The 20949-nt window shown below is 44.1% G+C and overlaps 1 protein-coding gene across 7 annotated transcripts in view; it reads left to right on the forward strand.

Annotated features, from left to right (window-relative positions):
- Positions 1–20949, forward strand: part of EVA1A (eva-1 homolog A, regulator of programmed cell death) — a 201926-nt gene that overhangs the window by 127002 nt on the left and 53975 nt on the right. The window contains exon 1 of one of the 7 annotated variants that reach the window (XM_088162491.1): positions 8942–9117. The exons of 3 other annotated variants lie outside the window; for them this stretch is intronic. The gene's annotated coding sequence lies outside the window, so the exon portion shown is untranslated. Of the gene's footprint in view, positions 1–8941; positions 9210–9285; positions 9422–20949 lie in introns of those variants that run through there. 3 more of the 7 variants (XM_088162490.1, XM_088162488.1, XM_088162489.1) reach the window with 3 other exon arrangements.

A 20949-nucleotide genomic window follows, 5' to 3' on the forward strand; every position in this document is an offset into this window, starting at 1 on the left:
AGTGTTTTTATCTCCAACTCCTGTGTCAGGCCAGCTTGCTGAGAAGGGCTGTGTTTGTTCTTTTGTCTTGTTCTCTGTTGCCAAAGACTCCTCGTTTTCTTGTGCTGCAGTTCCTCCTCTCCAGAGGGTGAATATTGCAGTGAGGTGACTCCTGTTTGATAGGTGTCACCATTGTGGATTGGGAAGATTTGATGCCTTGGCTCAGGATGGTGGAGTTTCAATCAATTGCCTTCATAGGAACATTGCTACAGCAGTCCAAGGCTCCGTGGCTGACATTTCATGGCCTTGGTGTCATCTCTGCAGGAGTCAGTCTCAATGTGACATAATAGACAACAATATTTAGTTTCAGGCCAGGAATTTTGTTCATCCTTTATGATGTTTGTGGAAATAATGATTTCTTTAATGTAGCACAAATCTAACATATGCAAGGAATAGACACCCTCCAGATGTGCTTCCAGGCCTAAATCCAGGTCTAGAAATCCATGCCATACTTCATTCAAGAGCAACGGAAAGAGGGCCTGGATACCCCTTTACTTCTTTGAGCTGCCTTCATATTTCAAGAGCAGAGGCTTTGCTGGATGAAACTGTAATTTAAAGATATTCCTTTGCTAGTTTCAAGCACTCCATTCTTTGAATTTTAAGAATTAAGTGCTCTCGGGGTGGAAGTAATGTGTCTCAGCTGAAGTCAATTTTAAAATAATCTGCTGATGATCAGCTGTCTATGGCCAGACATCTGGCAAGAATTATATGGCAAGAACCAGATCTGTAAGTCCAGCATACCCCCCAGAGAGGAGTTAGACTGCTCCAGTGGAGTGTGTTCCTCAGGACAGCAATTCTGACTAATTTCCATGCCACAGACTTATGCATCCATACACAGCAGACCTCAGACTGCAACACTGGGCACCAAGTATTCTGCGTGGTTTTTCTTAGATGCTAAAGCTTATTTAAAGGGTTTTCCCTCCCTCTCCTTTCTTTTCTCAATGTCTTTTGTTCCTATTTTTCTCTCTTCTCCACTCCACTTTCTATATGGGTAAAATGACACATCTCAGCTAAGAATTTATGTTCACATGTACTTGTCTCCTGTTCATGCTCATGAGGGCTTAGAAAGCCTGAAGGGATATTCTATAATTTAGTGTCCATTCATGTGTATTTTCAGTACTTCCCATTAAACAGCAACATGTAGAAATGTTGGCAGGAGCAGAGATAGCAGAAATGCTGTCCCCACTATTTCATGTAGTACAAAGCAGGCATTACAGGGATAAATTTGCCTTATTTTCTTCTGGGACATCCAATCACTTCAAAGGCTGTCCCTTTGACTGCCCAGTTTTTCTATTTCCCTATGAGCTGCTGCAATCTGGAATTGGGAGTGTTTGGGCAGGTGGTGTCAGAGACACCTCAGCTGCCATCCCAACCAGGGAAGCTCTGAGAAGTGCCATGAAACTGAACTATATCTCTAGTTTCTATTCCTAGAGAATACAGAATACAGAATACAGAATGGGCTGGCTCCACACGTGGGTTCCACCCATGGAACCTCCAAGCTGATGTGCCTCTGGATGGGATCCATGAGTTCAGGGATATCAGAGGATGTCCCTGGCATAATTTCACTGCATCTGGACCAAGCTGGTGCATCTCCCTGCCAAGTGCTGTCCTGCAGCATGACTTAGCAGAGCTTGGTAGGGCATCAGCTTGGAGATCTCCCTGTGTTGTGACACAAACCAAATGAAAGCTACAGGGCAGCATACAAATTTGTTTTTCATTTTGGACCATCCTCAAAGGCATTCAGTGCACTTGTGTCCTTTCTTTCTTAGGTATCTGTTATACCTCTGGCTCTCATGGCTTAAGGCAAATTTTGCCTTAGCGGCAAGTTACCTCATTTTAATAACTTTTTATTTTGAATTTGTAGTACATAAGCATGGCTTTGGTTTGCTTCAGATGACCAGGGCCGTATTCTACAGCATAAAAACCGCTGGTAGAAAGCAGGGAATGGAACTGATTCATCAGTAATAGCATCTCAAATGCATTTATTTATTTCCTAAGTGCTCTGAGAAATGCTTAAATGCTTTCCTTGAAAACCACAAACTGTGACACATGTGGATTGATGGATGGGTGGTTTTTGCTGACTATAGAAACCAACAACTCTGCATCTAGAGTGATTAGAGGCATGGAGACCTTGCTGACACCTCTGTGACACAAGATCATTCAAGCAGGATAAGGTCATACCAGAAAACTTGCAGGAATCTCAAAGCAGGGTCTGACAAACCTTGCAACATCAAAACCATCAGTGTTATGCATGGATTCTCCTTTCCAGCCTCTGAAGCCTACTTCCTCAAAAAGAGGTTAAAGGAAGAAAGGTACTTTAAAGTTCCTCTTTGTAAATGAAATCATAATTGATGGAAAATTAAAGCAATTGATGTAATGTAAACCTCCTGGTAACTGGAGAAGGTGCTACAGAGGCTTCCCAGCAGTTATACATCAAGAAACATTCTTAATCTCCTAGATAATGTGGAAAAGGAATGACATTTATTATCTACAAGTCCTCACAAGCTGAGGATGCAGTTTATAAAGCAGTATTTGGCTCTCCCTCCTTTTCCTCCTTTATTGTAATCCTTCACCATGGATCATTTTACATCCAAACTCACCTTCATCTGTTATCATACTTTGGTGATTTATCAGCATCACAAAGTTCTGATTAATAAGGCTAGAAGGACATCCATCAGAAGAACTAAGAATATGTGATCATTTCCTCTCAGGCTCTCATTAGCTGTGGCTGTCCTTCTGGGAGTTTTATCTTTGTCTTTCTATTTCCAGACTAAAGCACATGAGGCTTAAAAATAATATCCTACGATTAATCTTTTGTTTCTATCGGCTTTTAAAACTTTTGGTCAAGATGGAATGTGATCTCCATGCTGTCAGCTGAAATAAGTAGAAACAACCCAAACTGTACAAATACACTCTTAATGAATGAGCAGGCAAGTCAGAATAATAGATGGCTTGGTTCAGCCCCCTTCATTCAAAATGGAAAATACAAAGCTCTACAGATAATCCTATGATCGTATAAAATATTTGTGGGGTAGATAGGAATTACACTCAACAGTGTCTTTTCCATAACAGCTTCCTTTTTCTTTATGTTGCTTTGGTTTAAAATTACATGAGTTCTGGTGAAATACCCCTCTGGTATTTTCAGGTTGCTGTTCTAAGTTAAGTGGGAAAGGTTTTGTTTCAGAGTTTCTATACTAAGCTCTCTTTTTATTGAGACACTCCTAGGTTAAAAATACCTTCTGAAAGCGACTTCCCACGTCTTTCCAACATTAGTGACAGATTGGAGAAGAAAATGTGGAGTACGCCTGAAAGTGATAAGTTGAGGTTAGAGGTCTAGACAAAGTCAAGTGCTAGGGAGTTTCAGCTGTAGAGAGCTGATGCTTTGAATTATAATCAAGTGATTAATGTTTCTAATGTGAGTGGGTTTGGGAGTTACAAGGACTTGCTGCAACAGCTTGGATAAGAATGGTGAAACCTGCTTTTAGAGTTATTTTATTTATAGCACATTGATTAGGTTGGGCAAAATGGACAACATGTGCTTATGTGGTTAATGATAAATCCATATGAGGACTAAACTATTCTGCTGAGTTATGAGAAAGCCATTTGTAGGTCAGATTTTTCTGGAGAGAGACAGACTTGAGAGACAATTCCTATCTATTTGGGGGTAAGGGGGAGCAGGGAGAGGGGAGGAGAAAAAGAAACCAGCTTTTCTCCATTTGTAAAATACATAGGATGTAAATGTTACAGATCTTCATTAGGTTTTAAAGGTCATTTGCCCCTGAAGTTTATGTAGCTGGCTTCATAAATACCAAAAATAGCATGGGGAGGAGCAGACATGCATGGAAATGTATTCAATTTTTTTACAAAATAGCAGATAATCCAGTGTTAACATATGAAAACTGCAAAAGCCAGCAAAGAATACATCTCTGAGGCATTATAATGTTTCTTGTGGGATTCAAATAATCTAGAATGAAATTACAGGTACTGAAGGGAAAAAAAAAAAATGTAAGACTATTCCTTCTGTTTGAATTCACCACACCTTAATCCTGCTGCTGTAAGCAGTTTAAGGTGCTCTTTCAAAAAGAAATAGTTTTCCCAGGTGAGAGTATAGCTAATAAACCCCGTATTTTGGCACATGCTTCATGTTGTGGTTTTAGTTATAGATCTGCCAAAAGGATAAAAAAAGATTGGTTCCCCTCCTCTGTCCTTATCCAGGTTTGTGCAGGTCCTTCAGCCACAGATCCCACTGGTTTCCACCAGAGACCATGATGCCATTTGGACTAAACAAAAAAGGAAATAAAAGCAAGACAAAGACAAACAAGTAAAAGAAAACCCTTATAAATTCCCTTTCTATAACAGCCAAATTCACGTGTGCTATTTCACCCTAGAATCTCAATAGTTGCATGTTGCACATCCTCACAAATAAATAGGCAAAACCTGTCCATTTGTAATAAGCCATTTCCCTTCTCTACTCTTATTGCTAGGTAGAAATGGAAATGTGATGTTCATTTTCAAGAAAACAAGTTGCCAAGTGAATACCCTCAAATGTGTTCCCTACCTCTGCTGGGTGTTGCTGCAGGCGTTGTTTGTGAATGAGCTTAGATTATCAGAACACACTTTCAGAAAAGCTGACTGACTATAGTGAATATTTTTAGCAAAATGGCACCTAGTGCAGAGATACTTAATTATATATATATATATATATATATATATATATATATATATATATATATATATATATGTAAAACAAAAACAAGTACAGGAAGCTCTTTCAGATTAATTCCCTTTGAAAAGTCATTTAACACTCTCAGGATAGTCAGTTAATAGAATACATGGAGGCTTTCCCCCTCCCTTGACACCCTGTACTCCAGAGTGGATGCCTGCTGAGATGTACTTTAGTGCCACACAGTGTCTTGGGTTCCAGTGGTAATTGCATCAAAACTTAATTGGCCATTCGGAGTTTAGAGGCTACACAAGATGACTTGTTTCTGACATCAAAAATCGTGACAATACTATTACAATATTTATTTTATAGATATGAAATAATCTGTGTCTGCTTTGACAGGTAAACACATATCTTATTTTTGACCCCCTTGGCAGACCTGGAAAATTAGGTGCAGAGATTGAAATAATTAGCTGGGCTAATAATCCCTGGAGCAGGAGGGTCAGCTCCAGAAGGGATTCATCTCACCTGTGTTAAACTGTGTTTGGATAAAACAAATTATCCTCCACAAGGGTCAGTCTCTATCAACTAGAGAGGGACAGTGCAGATACTTAGGTCAGATTCTACCCTTGAGCTAGCTAAGCAGAATGCAGATACATCCCACCCCATGGATTAAAACACTGATTTTTAAATTACAAGCAAGGGCCAAGCTCTAGGAATAGATGTGCTCCTTACCTTTGAGAGCTTACTGACAAAAAACAGTGTCTGAAGAACAAGAAAAAAGGATGTTAAAGCTGTGTGGGAAAGTCTGAGACTCACAGGGCGTTTACCCAAGGCTTCAGGATGAAGAAAAAGTCTTGTGGGTCTTTTGGGTAACTTACCATTCTGAAATTAGCTATATTTAGTTTATTGGTTAATTAAACAGCACCATGGCCCAGCCAAAAAACTTCTATAGTGTTAAATGTTATCACAGTCCTTGTTTATCCCAGGGTTGGGTGCCAAGTCTCTGGCATAGCTTGACCAGCAGTATGACCCAGAGATTGTTCCCAACAAGAAATCTGCATGGGGCTATTCTCTTTTGGAGGTTAAGGGCATTTAGCCCTCACTGTGCATGAGGTGTGCCTGCTAGCCCTGGGACCAAAGACCAGCCCTGACCCTGTTTAGTTAATCCCTTCCTCTTCTCATTTTATTATTTGATCTCTTCATGATCAGAACCATGGGGAAGCAGCTATGGTGTGCTGGGCTTGATACAGGGCTAGCCTTACTTTGAAATATGGTGCTATCTAATTCCCTTCTGCTGCTCTCTCTAATCTGTAAAGACCTCACAAATCTGATTTTGGCCTGGTTACCCTAATCTGCATCATGGGCTGCCCAATTCACTAACTTCAATGGGCCACACTGCACTGTGTCAGGATTTGGAGCTGATACTTGTTTTTTTTGAGCTGGTTAAGCAAACAGATCTGCAAGATTTCTTCTTGACAGTGCACTAGCTCTGATCTGAAAGGAGACACAGCTTTAGACATCTGTTTTAAGGGCAGAACTATTCTGAGCTTATTTAAACTTGATACAAGGCTCTGTTTATATTTCTTTGATTAATTGAAAATAACCTCTCATTAAGGAAGTGACAACCGATACCGTACGATTGTGCTCAAGTCATTCACAGGAGCGAAAAAAATACGCCAAAGGTTAGGCAGGTCAAAGCCCTTGTTTGGATCAAAGCATATGTTGAACACTGTATAAATGCCAAATCTGAAAGTGTTTTGTGTTCAAGGCTGAAGTTTGGAGTAAAACGATACTATAACAATAAATCCCTAATTCGGCTTGTTAAGTCGCTACTGCATTCACAAAGGCACAGCAAAGAGAGGGATGCATCTGATGGAGCAACTGGATAGGAGTCCAAGTCTGTTAAAAATTTACAGTAGAGGTGAGGTAATACCACATCCAGTTCTGGTAGGCACATTTGAAAAAGAACTTTAATGCAATGGAAATGGATCTTGAAAGAGTGAGAGGCACGGTTTGCGGTTTGTCCATAAATCTGCCTTATTGTGAGAGACTAAAAAAGCCCAGCTATTTTTATTTATTCAGGACAAGGTTATGAGATGACCTGTGTGTGGTTTTGTAAAGTTGAGCTTGCATGGCAAGGGAGCAGTAGGCTCCAGTTTCCACTCAGAGCTGCATGGCCTGGCTGCTTTCAACCAAAATATTGGAGGGTCCTCAGCTATGCCTGGGCTTGAAATATTCCTGCTGTTCTGGACAAAACTGAGGATGGGCTGTACCTTGGTGGGCTGTAGCCTTCTCTATCCATACCTGATCTGCTGCTCCCTGGAGAGACTGGTGAGTGATGGCCAGGGTTGAGGGTGGAGCGTGAGGCCAGACAAATGCAGACCAGAAAGGCAGCCCTTCTTCTTGATGGGGTGATAGCCACAGAAATAACTTACTTGGGCTGGGTTGTCCTTCCCTGAAAGCCTCTGATTCAGGGAGAGATGGGTCCTTGTGTGATGTACCATGATTTGTAATGATTCAGGTGTTGTTTTGGGACACCAAAACAGCTTCAGCTATGCAGGTGATCAGGCCAGGTAATGGAAATTATCAAATGGCCTTAAAATATTCCTATTAAATAGGAATATTTTAAAATTCAGGGGTTTTTTTGAATATTATATGCCTATAAAACTGATTGGTAAATGAAGAGGTCTCAGTGAGGCCATCTTTAGTCTGAGAAAGGACAATTTCTTAGGAAAAAATCTCTTACCACTTTCATATTCGTGGGCAGAATGGCTATGTTTATATTTTCTTTCCAAGAAAGAGTTGAATCTGAGCTTAGACCTGGGTTCCAAGTGTCCCTATGGTTTACTATATGTGGTAGGACATCTTTCAGTAGGATGAGGAGTGATACAGTTTCTTCCAAACAACATTTGACTTTCTGTTCAATCTACAGTGGCATTATTGTGTGGGCATCTCATCCACCTTTCAGCAGTGGTGTGGGAACCAAATCAGGAAGATGAAGACACCTTAGAAAGTCTCATGGGCTCCTATCAAAGAGTTTATGGCACTGATTGCTGCAAGGGCAGGTGGGATTTGCAGAGAACTCAGTCAGGCTAGGTCTGGGCTGCCTGTGAAGGACACATTTTAGGTGTTAGGTCTAAAGGATGCTTCAAAAACTTCCACCAAGTTCAATAGCTGTTGGCCCTTGCACACAGCAGGTAGAGAGGTGTTCAGAGGGTTTGCCTTGCTGGAAGGTTAGAGTGAATATTAGGAAAATAATCCAAATAGATTAGGAATAATGCTATTAGAAAATCCATTGTATCGGTTGTCAGGAAAAATTTCTTCACTGGAAGGCTGGTCAGGCACTGGAACAGGTTGCTCAGAGGCATGGTGGAGTCACTATCCTTGGAAGTGTTCCAAAAATGTGTAGGTGTCATAGCTGGGGATATGGTTTAGTGGTGAGCATGTTGTTATTAGTTGGACTTGGTGACATTTGAGGTCTTTTGCAATTTAATGATTTTATGATTATATGCTTCTGAAGTATCCATCCAACTTTGTTCAATAAAGGCAGTTCCTTGCATCCATCCAAGCAAAGGTTTGACTACACCCTCAGTGTGATTTTCTCCTTCTGTGAGCCGTGCCATTGGCACATCTGGCGGTCCCTGGGCTGCCACTTGCCCTGTGCCCGAGGTGTGCGGGGCCGTGTGCTGCTCTCCAGGCTGGGCACAGCAGCCCAGGAGCCGCAGGAGCCCCAGGAGCCCCGGCCCATCCCCTGTGCCCCTTTGGGAGCGGCTCCTGCAGAGCTGCCCGGCTCTCGGAGCAGCCGCTGCCGCACGGGATGCAGGAGGGGGGACCAGGCACACGCTGGAGCGTTCGAGAGCTTAGAAAAACCAGGAAACTGCTGAAAATGTCGTTTTGCTCTTAGTGTATAACATCATCGCGCCACTCCTGCTCAAATAAATAAACTCTGATGGGAATCCCGCCCCTACCCCCCTTCATTCCTTGCTTTAATAAAACTTGTCACAGTGATCTTTTTTTTTTTTCAGTCAGCAAATTTTTACGCTGGTTAATGAGGGGGAAAAATTTGTCTTCCCCCCCCACCCGCCCCCAGTTGCCTCCCCTCTCTTTCATGTCAGGGGCCAAGTTTGGATTGGAGCCTGGTGAAGTTTCTGTGTCATTTCCTGTTGCTGCCCTCCCCGACACTCGCTCCGCGCTCCAGCCCTCCCGCAGCCGCGCGGGGCGTCCGCCCTCCCCTCCCCTCCCGGCCGGCGGCTTTTGGGGAGGATGTGACAGCGCTGGGCACACCTCACGCTCCCGCCTGTCACACCGCATTCCTGCTCCTGCTGTCCCCACGGGCTCAGCTCCCAGCCCGCTGCAAGGAACGCCAAGAAACAGAACGCTGGAACAACTTTCTTCTCTCCGCGCAGCTCGCTGTACGTCCCGGGCTGCTGGGAACCTGAGGCGGTGAGAGCAGAAACATCCTTGTCTCGCAAACTTGGCCGCCGCCGTGCTGCTGCCCGTGCAGGTGGCCGGGGATGCCGGTGCGGGCGTTTGGGTGGGCGAGGGGGGACGGGACGGGAGCCCGGTGTGGGTCTCACTCCGTAGGACAGGTCAGCTGCGAGGGCTGGCATTGGTGCTGCTGTGCTGGTGGCTTGATGTGACTGACGGGAAACAGGGCTGTTTAACAGAGGGGAGAGCAGCAGGGATGGACAGAAGCCGGGCAGGCAGCGAGCGGAGGTGAGGCAAGGAGCAGCGGCTGCTCAGCGTTTTCTCTTACGTGTTTGTCTTTCAGCTTCAGTTTAGTGTTCACAGGTTTTTCCCAGGGCAGCGTTCACGGGGTTTGTGAGTGTGTCCAGTCCCGAGGATTGCTTTTCTGAGCAGAAAGAGCTGATACATATGAAAGTCTGTGTTACCCTCGCTCGGAGGAGCGGGCACAACTCAGCTGGCATCTGTAAAATCCTGCCTGTGCTGCCTTTCCTCTGCCATTGCCTTATTTGCTCGCTGAACGCTCATGTATTTGGTAGGAAAACGACATAAATGCTTGTGCTTTAAAGTGGAGCAACTGTGACTTCATGTACTATTTCTGTCATTCCTGACTCGTTCAGTCTTGACTGTTTCTTGGACAAACAAGGCGTAGCAAAGTGACGGATAAATCCTAAAGGATGTGCTGGAGCCGGTTCCCGGAGCTTCCAGAGTTAAAAGGCTTTCTTGAACTCACTGACACAGGGCAGTAAATCTCAATGTGTCAGTAAGCGAGGGGAAAAAGCACTTGCAGAGCATTGCACACCGGCAAATAAAGTCGGTGCTGCACAACCCCGGGTCTTCACAGACAGGGTTAGCTCCCAACACCTCCAGCTTCCCAGCAGCATTTGGAAAGGTCGATTATACGTACAATATTTACTAGCTAATTATAAATGGGGCAATAAAACCCTTGGCGTTGGCTCCAGGAAAAATGATCCTAAGGCTTTGTGTACGTACGGTGTGTTTACCTCCTGATCACTGCTTGATTCATGTTGATCCCTCAACTCCCTCTCGTTTTATGCTGGTTTGGCAGTAGAGCTCTCTCTGTCCCCCCTTCCCTAATGAGAGAGTGGTGGAAGAAGGTACGAGGTGAGCATGTAGGAAAGGGGCTTTGTGCTCACCCTGTGCACTTCAGTGTCTCTCCTCTGCCTCCAGCCAAGGCACATCTGCTCCCATGGCTGGGGAAAGTTCAAGCTCTCTGTCCAGCCTTGGCACCCCTTGTCTTGCTGCCACAAGCAGTGGGGGACTCAGGAGATATTTACTGACAGCTTTGCCTGGAGCCAGCTTCTAGGTAAAAGCTCAAAGTTCGTTTCACAGTTCCTCTACTTGTTTTTTTTTTTTGTTTTTTTTTTTTTTTTTTTTTTTTTTTTTTTTTTTTTTAATCAAGTTGAGTAGGAAATCCTTTTTTGGGTCTTCTAGTCTCCCAGACTCTCTCTGAGTGTTGTGCTACTGAAGGATTTATCAAAAAGTATTCATTTTCAGTATTCTCACGGCAGGCTTGTACATGTACTAGTGAGCTGGTCTTGAGGGTCTGTGCTACCACACATGGCTTGATCTGAGACAACTTCTGGGTGTTGCTGGAGTTCAGGAAGGGCCAGGACACTCCAAAGGCAGTTTGGATGTAGTCACCTTGTTCCAGAGTGTAAGAGAGTTTAATAATATGTAGGCGTCAGGCCGTGCCAATTGGCTTCAGGGCTCAAGAATGGGCTCTGGCAGGGGTTAGTTTACTAGCAGAGAGGTAGCCAAGAGAGTAATGAGCTCATGTAACAGAGGGAGGAGAGAAAGTGTAGCAGGAGTTGCTCCCAGCACCTCCTAGGAGCTTAAGAAACAGCACTTACCTGGAGCTGTGCTCTGTATTCTCCATGTGAAAGGAAATGGAGTGACAGAGTGGCATTTTCACAGGGGTTCAACAGGCAAGTCAGCTCTGAGGTGAATGGAATCATTGCCTGTGCGAGGTGACTGGGGGCTAACTGAGCTTCAGGGGCTGCTTTGGGTGCATGAAGGGGGGATAGGACCTCCAGTCCTTTGGAAATCCACCCATATATACAGACACTGAGAGATGAACATCTGTCTCACGTGCAGTTTTTGGGAGTCGGTTCTAAACTATCCCAAAACTTTTCCTATGTGCCAGTTGGGAGGTGAACATAATTTCCTCTTTTTTTTTTTTTTTTTTTTTTTTTATTTTTTTATTTAAATGTAAGCCCACTTCATTTTAAGCTGAGATCACCCTGCTGGATTTCAGTGATGTTATTCTTGATTTACCACAGTCGAGGGCAGGTAAGAATCAGTCCCTTAATATCTGCTTTTTTCTGACACTTGCAAAGGAAAAAGCAAAACAAGAGAAACCCACTCAGGGTAAGATCATGATGGGAGCTGAAGGGTCTAAAGTACCACCAAGACCTTTCTGGCTTTTTTTTTCTTATTTGTGCTACCTCTCAACTTTTACTTCTGTCAATAGAAATTTGTTCTGTGTCTAAGCCAATGCTGGGTCCCTATTTTGACACAGAACTGCTGTAACAGCAGCAAACCTGGGGTCCCTGTCCTGTCTCCTCCTGTGAGTGTGTTCTCCACACCACACAGTGCTCGTGTAGCCTTGACAGATGAGCCAAGGGATGGCCATTCCAGTTCTGCTGCTTACCTTGGGAAAGTGCTCTGGAGCCCAACAGACTTTACTGTCTGGAAATATTTCCTGTTGCACAACATAAATTGTCTCTTTCAGTTTAATCCTGTTGTCTTAGATTACCTCACCAAAGCACTGCCTTGAGTAAAGCCTCTCTCAGCAGCCACTCCACTGCAGTGGGGGAACAAGTATTCTAAGAGGCCACAGGTTGTGAACACTCTGCAAGAAGGTGTGGTGAGCATGTGCTTCCCTTCCCCCTTTCTCATCTTGCACAAGGGCAGGGCAAACAAATCCTGCTTTTTAACAGCGGGTCTGTGCTATTTCTCATCCCTGCCAGACCCCTCTGCAGCTCCACAGACCCATGATGGCCACTGAGACCTCCAGGAGAGATCTCCCATCACTGGTGACTTCTTATGGTGCTGGTGGTCCTTCTACCTAATCTGCTTTTTCCTGCCTCAGTGCTTGAGCTTGGGGTGGTGCTCCCTGTCCTGCCCGAGGTTGCTCCTAGGATTCTGTGCTGCTGCCCACCAGCATGTTGGCTGCCATCTGCTCTAGTTTCCCACAGGCTTCTCCCGAGGAGCAGCAGCAGCATTTGGGGTAGCCTTGGCCCAGTCTGTGGGTGCTTTCCAGCTCCCTGTGCTTCCCCATTTCCCCGGGCTGAATCAGACACTCTGTGCTCATCTGCTTTGCTCTTGTTTAGCTCCAGCTCCAGTTCTCGTGGTATTTAAATGCTGATGCACAAATTTAGGTAACATTTACACGCTCTAGTGATTCTTCAGCTTGCCTGCACAAATTTCTTGTTTTCCTTCTAATGCAGTGCCACTACCTGAGGACAGTGCTGCCTCCTTGCTCCAGGGAGCTGCTGATCCCCACTCTGTTAATGGGACATTGCCATAGCAATGAAGATATGTAGTGGAGATGGTCAGGATTAACCAGACCATATCCCTGCTGCTAGCCAAACACAGCCAAAAAGGTGCCAGCCTCCTTCCCTCCCCAAAGAGAATCCTGTTCTGTTTGGCTATTTTTAAACATATTTTCTGGTGGAGTCTGGAGCTCACTATGGATCTGAGCCTTGCCACGTGCAACCCACAGCTCTTTAAAATAGATTATTGTGGAGATGGGAAGGACAGTTTTTGTTCTTCTGTCCACTGGCTTGGGGCTGCCTGACACAATGGTGGTTATGGCAGTCACTTGCTTACCAGTAAATCAGCTAAAGGCAACAAACTTCTCAAAGTCAGGCTTTCTCTCCTTTCTCCTGACTTCTGGACTTGAACTGGTGAGAAGGAGGTGAGAGGCCTCTATATCCCATCAGCAATTCCCTCAATCATCCTCTCCCTCCCTGGAAGTGTTATTTTTGGTTAATTCATACAAGTCTGGGCCTCCTTGGTCTATCCTGTGGGAGGAAGCTCCAGGCTGGAATTTTGTAATAAAAGGCAGATTTTTCTCTGGAGGCAGAGCAGAGGAGGCCACTCCTGTTGCTCCTCCAGTTCTTGTTAGTTCTTGATCAGCTTAATCTGGCAACAGTGAGAGGTTTTCTTTCTCTGTTGAGAATAAATTTGGCCTCTGAGGAAGGTCAGCATTGTGGTGCTGACTCTGAGATACCTGATTTCCAGAGAGCCACAGCTCAGGTTGTTTGGACCTCATCTTCCCGATGGAAATTCCCAGCAGTTCACTGGGGAGGAGTCCCTGAGTGCATCACAGGCCATTTTGCACCCATGCAGAACCATGGCTTTGCTAAAAACAAGGAGTGTCCCTCCAGTGTCCTTGGCCAGAGTTAATTTGCTCCTAACCTTAGGAGCACAGAGCAGTCTGTCCCCTCCCACACCAGCAGAGGCTGGTTTTCACTGGAGTGAATACATCTGTGTACCTGCACTTTGGAGAGTTCTCAGAGTGTTCTGTGGTTATGAAAAGAACACAGATCTGGCCTTTGATTTCCTCTGTGACCACAATAATTTAGCGTTCTCCTCCTTCACTGACCATTGGCAATGGAAAGATCACTAATCCTGCTCTCTTGTCTTTGCCTGTCCTTGAAGTGGGAGTTGTTTCCATAGGGGCTGGTGCAGTGAAAAGCTGAGAACATTTGAAGTTGCCATAATTTAAATATGCAGGTGCTATCTTAAATATATCCAGGGAGCTTGCTATCTAAATCTGAGGTTTCTTCTTGGTCATCAGACCCAGTACTGAGGATGAAGGCAGTAGCTGAAGCTGACCTATAATCCTCACTGGTACTTCTCACACTACCTCTAAGACAGTCTTTTGGACTTTCCCATCCAGGCTTATTTCACTAACTTAATAACATCTATCTTGTGCTCCTTTCATTTTACTAGTCACTGTGATTCCCCTCTGACATAGCCTAAATTATGCTTGGAGTACTTATTTTTCCCTTCTTTTTTATTAATGTACCCATGGACTGTATAGTCTTCAGAGATTTATTTTTCTTTAATGAAATCAGCCTCATTTTCCTGGCTAGTGTACTGCATGAATGTCACATTTAAATATGCGCTTTCAAGTCCAGTCCTTTCCCTCAGATATATTACTTTACACTACATTTGTCTGTGTTAAACTGCAGTGCTGATTTGCTACATCAGTGACCATGAACGACTCCAATTCCTCTGACTCCTGTTGTGTTGTTTCTCATTGTTTATTATCCACAATGATCTGATTTTTGGAATAGTTGGCACATTGTAAGCTGAATTTCTTAATTCTTTTCCTCTGCTTGATACAATGGTTACAATTAGATTAATGTGTATTTAGTAGCTTTGGATTGCAGAGTGAGTACAGAAAAGCTCTCCTGGGAGCCATGAATGTCACAGCAGTGTGTGATGCCAGGTGTGCACAGAAATGAAGGATAAAGATGTGCCCAAGTTGTAGGGAAGATCCCTTACCTCTCTCCCACAAGTAGGAGGTGAGAGCAGAGAATGATCAACTGTTGGTGGCTAGTCCTTTTTTTTCTTGGAGGCCTTCTTTTTTTCTTGAAGAGCTCTGTAAGTGTTTTCTTCCTCTGCTGCAATTCAGAAGTCAGAAGGGTGCTCTTCAGCCTGCTAAGGAGGCTTGAACAGCTCTGAGCCTGCAAGATCTGAGATTTGGTCAGCAGGATTCTAAATAGCTTTCAGTCTTACTGCTTAAACATGCAAAATTGGGAATTCCCTTCGTTCCCTTCTTTGAAGAAGCCCAAGCTAGGCAAACCTGCCAGGCATGCTAATGCTTCCTGACAAACTGCTTCAAAACATGAGTTTCACGTGAGGACAGCAACAGTGCAGCAGAAACCCTTCCCAGAGAGACAGAAGTACACCTTGGTCTTGTTCAAGTCAACCTCCACCTTCACGTTGTGCTTCCCTGCATGGGTCTGTATCACCTGGCCTTCAGGAGGATGCTGTGCCAGGTGGTGAATATCTCATGCACCATTTGTGAGAAATTCCAGCTGATATTTAGGACAGGCTTCTGTGGCATGTCAGCCAGCTTCTGAGAGGAGCAAGCCAGGAGGCAGGTGCCTGTTCAGATACATCCCTGGTGTTTCCAGCTGGCTGACTCTCAGCAGCTCCTCACTGGGCACACGAGGGAACACCTAACTGCCCTTCCCAGATACCCTGTTTCCTTGGACCCTACATGTACAATATGGGTTCTGAGTTAGAAATTCAATGCTCCTGACTCCTTCTGATTCTGCTGAATGCCTCAATGCTTAAAATAGGTGTTGCAGGTCATGCTGCTGGGTGGGATGGCTACAGGTTCACTATTGTGACATGTGGGTAAGGCTTTTATTAAACGTGGCCTCAAGTGAACTTCCCATAACTCAGGTTTTGCAGGTGCAAAAGACAGGTTACAATCTGGGGAAGTATTCTTGACCTTAATCATTATTTGCAAAGCAGTGTGTGAGGCACTGCCTGTTGTTACTAAGAGATATGATGCATGTTAGAAGGGGATCATTTGGCTATCGGGCTGTGCAATCTGGCTTTATTTTCCAACAACACTAAATACTTGCTGCTTCTGTCCAGACCTTGCCTGTAGTTTTCTGGAGTTGTCTTTGAGTCAGGAGCTTTCTTGCAAGAAAAAAAAAAGTATGCATCAGGGTCCTGGTTTGCTCTCTGCACAGCTTTGACTGTGCAGCTGGCTGCCAAGCATCACACAGCAAGGCAGAGCAATGCTTGTGAATCACCATGGAACAACATCAGACGAGCCAAACAGACCCATGTGATTTTAGGCAGGGCTCAAGAATTTTGTTCCTTTAGCTTCAACCCAGGGGGCAAATTTGTTCATTTTCCTGGCACTGCAACAATGATAAAGTCTCTGCACCCATTTGCCCTGAACCGGTGTGGTTTGTTTTCTGAAACACATGCTGTTCCCATTTTGTGTGATAATAACAGTTACAGGATAGGTGGAGATTTTGTGGGACCAGTTCTCAGGTACATTAAGCTGCTTTCACCCCCTCCTGAGTATATAAAATATCCTTAAAGCAAGTGTAAATGGTATTGACTCCAGAATCAGACAATCGGTTTCCAACTCTGAAGGCAGTATGTGTTGCAAACCTGTGAGGAGATGAATAACTGAATTGTTGTCTCTCCCTCTGAGACAGGTGCTTAGGACAAAGTGCTGATGTTTGTTGGCCACAATGGATGTTGGAGGAAAATTTTAGGAAGGTCGAAGCACCTGTGTCTGGAGACATTGAATGCTCCAGTGGTTCATGCACTTGACACATGCAGGTTCCTGAGTCTTATCTGGTGGCTAGCCACTAGGCTTGGACTAAAATCACAGAGTCATGAAAACACGGGGTTAGGGAAGACCTCGAGTTTCATTGAGTACAACCATTCACTCAACACCACTGTGTTCACCACTTATCCATGCCCCTTAGTACCACATCTACACACTTTCTGAATACTTCCAGGGACTGGCAGTTCCACCAATTCCCTCAGAAGCCTGTTCTGATACTCAAGCACAAATCTTGTGAGCAAGGTGTGTAAGAGCATAGATGGCAAAGTTCCAGAGCCTGAAATGTTCATTACTACAGAACCCACTGCTACATAAAAACGACTAGAGCTTCCTTGACCTTTGATTCTTTCCCTTCGTGGCAGAGATCACATAGTGTGAATCAGCTCAGAGATGAAGTGAAAGCACACAGCAACCAGCAAAAGAAAATTTGACCTAGGGAGGAAGGAAGGTATTTTTTATGAAATACAGGAATGCAGGCAAAGATATGAGGAAAACCATCTACTAAAGAGAAGCAAGATTGTGAAGTGGACATAAAACCTCCTACCTTGCCTTTTCATGTCTCCTGAACAGCTTTCAGTTATTTCAGAAAAGCACAGCTTGATGCAAGCAAGCACCCTAAATTATATCCCTGTCTCAGTGGCTTCTTGGGACCTAATATGCCCCACAGGACCACTATGGACCTGAGGAGGAGACCAAGTGCAGCTGGAAGAGCAAGGAAGCTGTGACCTCCCCCAGTCCAACATCTATGAAATGAGGAAGGGCATCTTATCCAATTGCAGAGTGGGGGTGCTACCTCAAAGCCATCTGTCAGAGGTTTAATTCCTTCTTGCTTGTGGTACCCTGGGAAATTGAAAAGCTCCACGTGATTTGTGTTAATAAGGAGGAAAGGGTGGAAAAAAACCTCCATGACTTTTCGTTGCATATATTACTTGAGAAAACACATGCTGTTGCAGTGAGACCTCACAGAATGCTAATTCTTAAAGCATATATGCAAAAGTTTGAAACCGGAAGTTTTGTTGACCCTGGAAGAAAAAGCAGATTCCAAACAGAAGCTCGGGGAAAAAAATCTGCTGTTCCACCTGTATTTGCTTTAGCTTTACTGATAAATGGATGCAGCTTGCCTGTGTCACGGTTTTGTCCTGCTTATCTTCTGAATTCACATAAACTTTGTTTCTGGGCAGTTATAATTTCAAGACCCAGTCACAAGGTCGGCAGCTGAGGAGCAGCATCAGTTCTTCCATCCTCTCTTTCACTGAATTCGTGAGCTTTGGGTCTTGCTTTTGAGCAGAAATTTTGTGATGGAGACCGTAGGGACTAAATGGTTACATGGAAAATGTGAACCTCCACAAGGGTTTGAACTTTGGTCAACAGAAAACAACCTGATCATTTCAATCTGCAAAAGGCCATAAGGACATTCAGATTGAAAACTCTGTATGGGAAAACTTAATATAAAATCTCCACGGCTTTTAAGGGAATTAGTTCTACCTTTGGGCCATGGACTTCTCGAGGGTATCTGTGGGGTTGTTTCCCCTTGGTCCATGCCTGGGTCGTTGATTCAGCTGTGGCATGCTGTGGTGCAATACACAGTGGCAAGTCATTCCTGTGAGGTTCAAAGGAGAAGCCAGTGCTGGGGCAGGCTGCAGTGTTTGTGGGGAAACACCTGTGATCCATCATTAGTTCTTTTAAGTGTTTGATCTGTTACATCATCATACAGAATCTGGTACTGTAGGATGAGATGGAATTGTTCTGTTTGATTTCAGTTCAGCTTTTTTTGGCCCCTTCAGCGTGAATGTAGGCTCTTCATGGCTGCAGTTTATCAGGAGGTGCTGTAGAAAAGTTCTGGCATGCATTTATTTAAATAACATCTGATACATTCTGGAGGATAAATGGTATGGAGCAGTTACAGTGCTGTTTCCAAAGGGCATCCTTGGCAAGAAAATAGAGAGGGAGGAAAGAACCGTTACGTGTGCCTGTGTATTGCCCCTAGAACAGGATCAAAGTTAAGAAAAGGAACTCTGGTTTTGTTTCTCCACAGTTGTTAAAGTTCACAGGCTTCCCAGGATCTACATTTCAAGGCTAGCATTAACCAAATTTTATACATTTACATTTGTTCAAAATAGTTTCCAGGCAGTGGGTAATTAGTGGTTAGAAATGGCTTGCAGTTTGGTGATAATTTGATTAAGTGAAATCCTTAGGAAAATGAGCATTCCAGGTCTTTTGTGTTTCCCTGCTTCACCTGTGGACCTCAGCTGCTTTCCCACTCAGTCTCACAGGAAGCATCTCCTCTGTCTCCTGTGTTTCAGTAAGGAATAGATGGATCCTAGTCAGAAATGACAGGAGGATCCCTCCAGCCAGAATGAGCAGCAGGAAAAGACATTAACTCCAAAAAATTGCTACTTTAACATTCTTCCTGGAGAACTTCAAATGTAGTAATTACATCCCTCTCCCCAAGAACTCCATGTACTCTGTTCTTTTGAATTAATTAATCCCTAAGTCTGAAGCATTCTGCAAACAAATGAAGAAGACCCATGCCTGTACATTTCTATGTTGGCCAGTGAGCTAGTGAAGAAAAGGGAGGAAATAAAAACAAAGATGTAAATATTCAAAGTTTACCCAATTATGTATAAATAAAAATAATTTTCTAATGTTGTGCAAGGTGGGATATGGATTTTTTAAAATAAGATGGTGAAGTGATATAACAGTATAATTTGACCAGTCAGTCTTTTTTAATAAAAGGACCATTTTGTGTCCTGCTCCTTCATTCAGAAGTGGGGACAGTGGAAGGGAGAGTTAAGTACTTAGGTTCTTCTATAAAAATCTTTGTTTTACTCATTTACTTCAGGAAATTTTGATTAAAAATATTGATTTAAAAAAGGATGATGTCCTTATGCCTTCCTGTATAAGTGGAGATTTGTCAGATAGTCACTGTCTCATGTATTCCCAGTTGGAGGGGATGGATTTACAAATGTTTGGACCTAGAACCCCAAGTGGATTTACAAACAGTTGCTTGAAGTGGTTTTACAGATCTCATTGTGACAGTGACATATTGTTCATGCTTCCAAATCTAGGCTTAGTACCAATGCAGTGCTACCTTGGGTGGCAGAGGGAAAGAAACATCCTCACTTTCCTGGCTCTCTACAGCTCCCTGACAGGAGGTTGGAGCCAGGCGGGGGCCAATCTCTTTTCCCAGGAAATAAGTGGCAGGACAGGATCAGGTTGCCCAGGGCAGTGGTGGGATCACCATCCCTGGAGAGAGATTTAACAAACATGTAGATGTGGCTCTGAGGGACATGGTTTAGTGGTGGGCTTGGCAGTGTTGGGTTATTGGTTGGACTTGATGATCTTGGAGGTCTCTTCCAACTTCATGGTTGTATAATTCCTTGCATCCTGGAGAATTTTCCAGCACGTCCATTGATAGCAGAAAAGACTCTATAACTTGTAGAAAATGAGAGTTATAAAGTAGGTATGCATTTATTCAGCGCTGAGGTGCACGGGGATAATTCCTCCCAAAGCATGCATCCCAAAACTTCAAACTACTGCTTTATTTATTCCCTAAAAGCCCAAGATTGCACAATACGCCTAATACATATTCATGTCCTAGCCCCGCCTACCGTCGCTTCGTATTCAAATGAACCAAAAGTCCTCTTGCGATTGTGTCTCCCCAATTCAGATGTCATGGAGGGTCTCTGATGAAGGCTTCCAAACTCTTCATCGCACTTGAACTTTTCAACTTTGTCTCTGGAGCATGAAGCTTAGCCATTTGGGCACGTTCCAGACCTTGAAATTAGTTCTTGCTGGTTTAGGGTTTTGGATTTATCACTTATCACTGGTAGCCTTGCACCCCTCACCCTGTTTGCAAGTCCTGGCTCCATTTACACAAAGCAGTCTGCCTTTCCTTCCGATTTTTGCAAGCATAGTAAATGTCAGGCATTCCTCATTGCCTTGTTTTATGATGAACTATTCCTTACTTTTCAATTCCCTGTCTCACCATCACTGGCCACCATCTCACATCCTTCTGTTCACAGTCTCACAAAGTAGGCAAACCCAGCTGTTTAGGCAGCTAAGTAAAAGCTCAAAAAGGACTAGTGAGACCATTCAGCCCATCTTCCTGGATAACAGCAGCCATAGACTTACCTTGGCTTGAATCCTATGGCAACTACAATAGGCGTCCCACCCCTATTTTTCACATGGTACCATCCTTGGCAGTGGTATTTCCAGCACTACCAGCAGCTGACCTGGGTAAAGCTGTTACTGTTTCTCCTCTTGGCTCTGTTTCCCTTTGAAGCAGCACATGTGACATTAGCGATCCCTCTATCCTTGCTGGGAACCTCCTGAGCTGTGGTAGATTCTCCTAGGGAGTCCATCCAACTTCATTTGCAGGACCTGTGTATGCAGAACACATGAGATCCCTTAGGAAGAT

This window comes from Sturnus vulgaris, chromosome 3 (genome assembly GCF_052056855.1).
Source record: "Sturnus vulgaris isolate bStuVul1 chromosome 3, bStuVul1.hap1, whole genome shotgun sequence".
Classification (NCBI taxonomy): Eukaryota; Metazoa; Chordata; class Aves; order Passeriformes; family Sturnidae; genus Sturnus; species Sturnus vulgaris.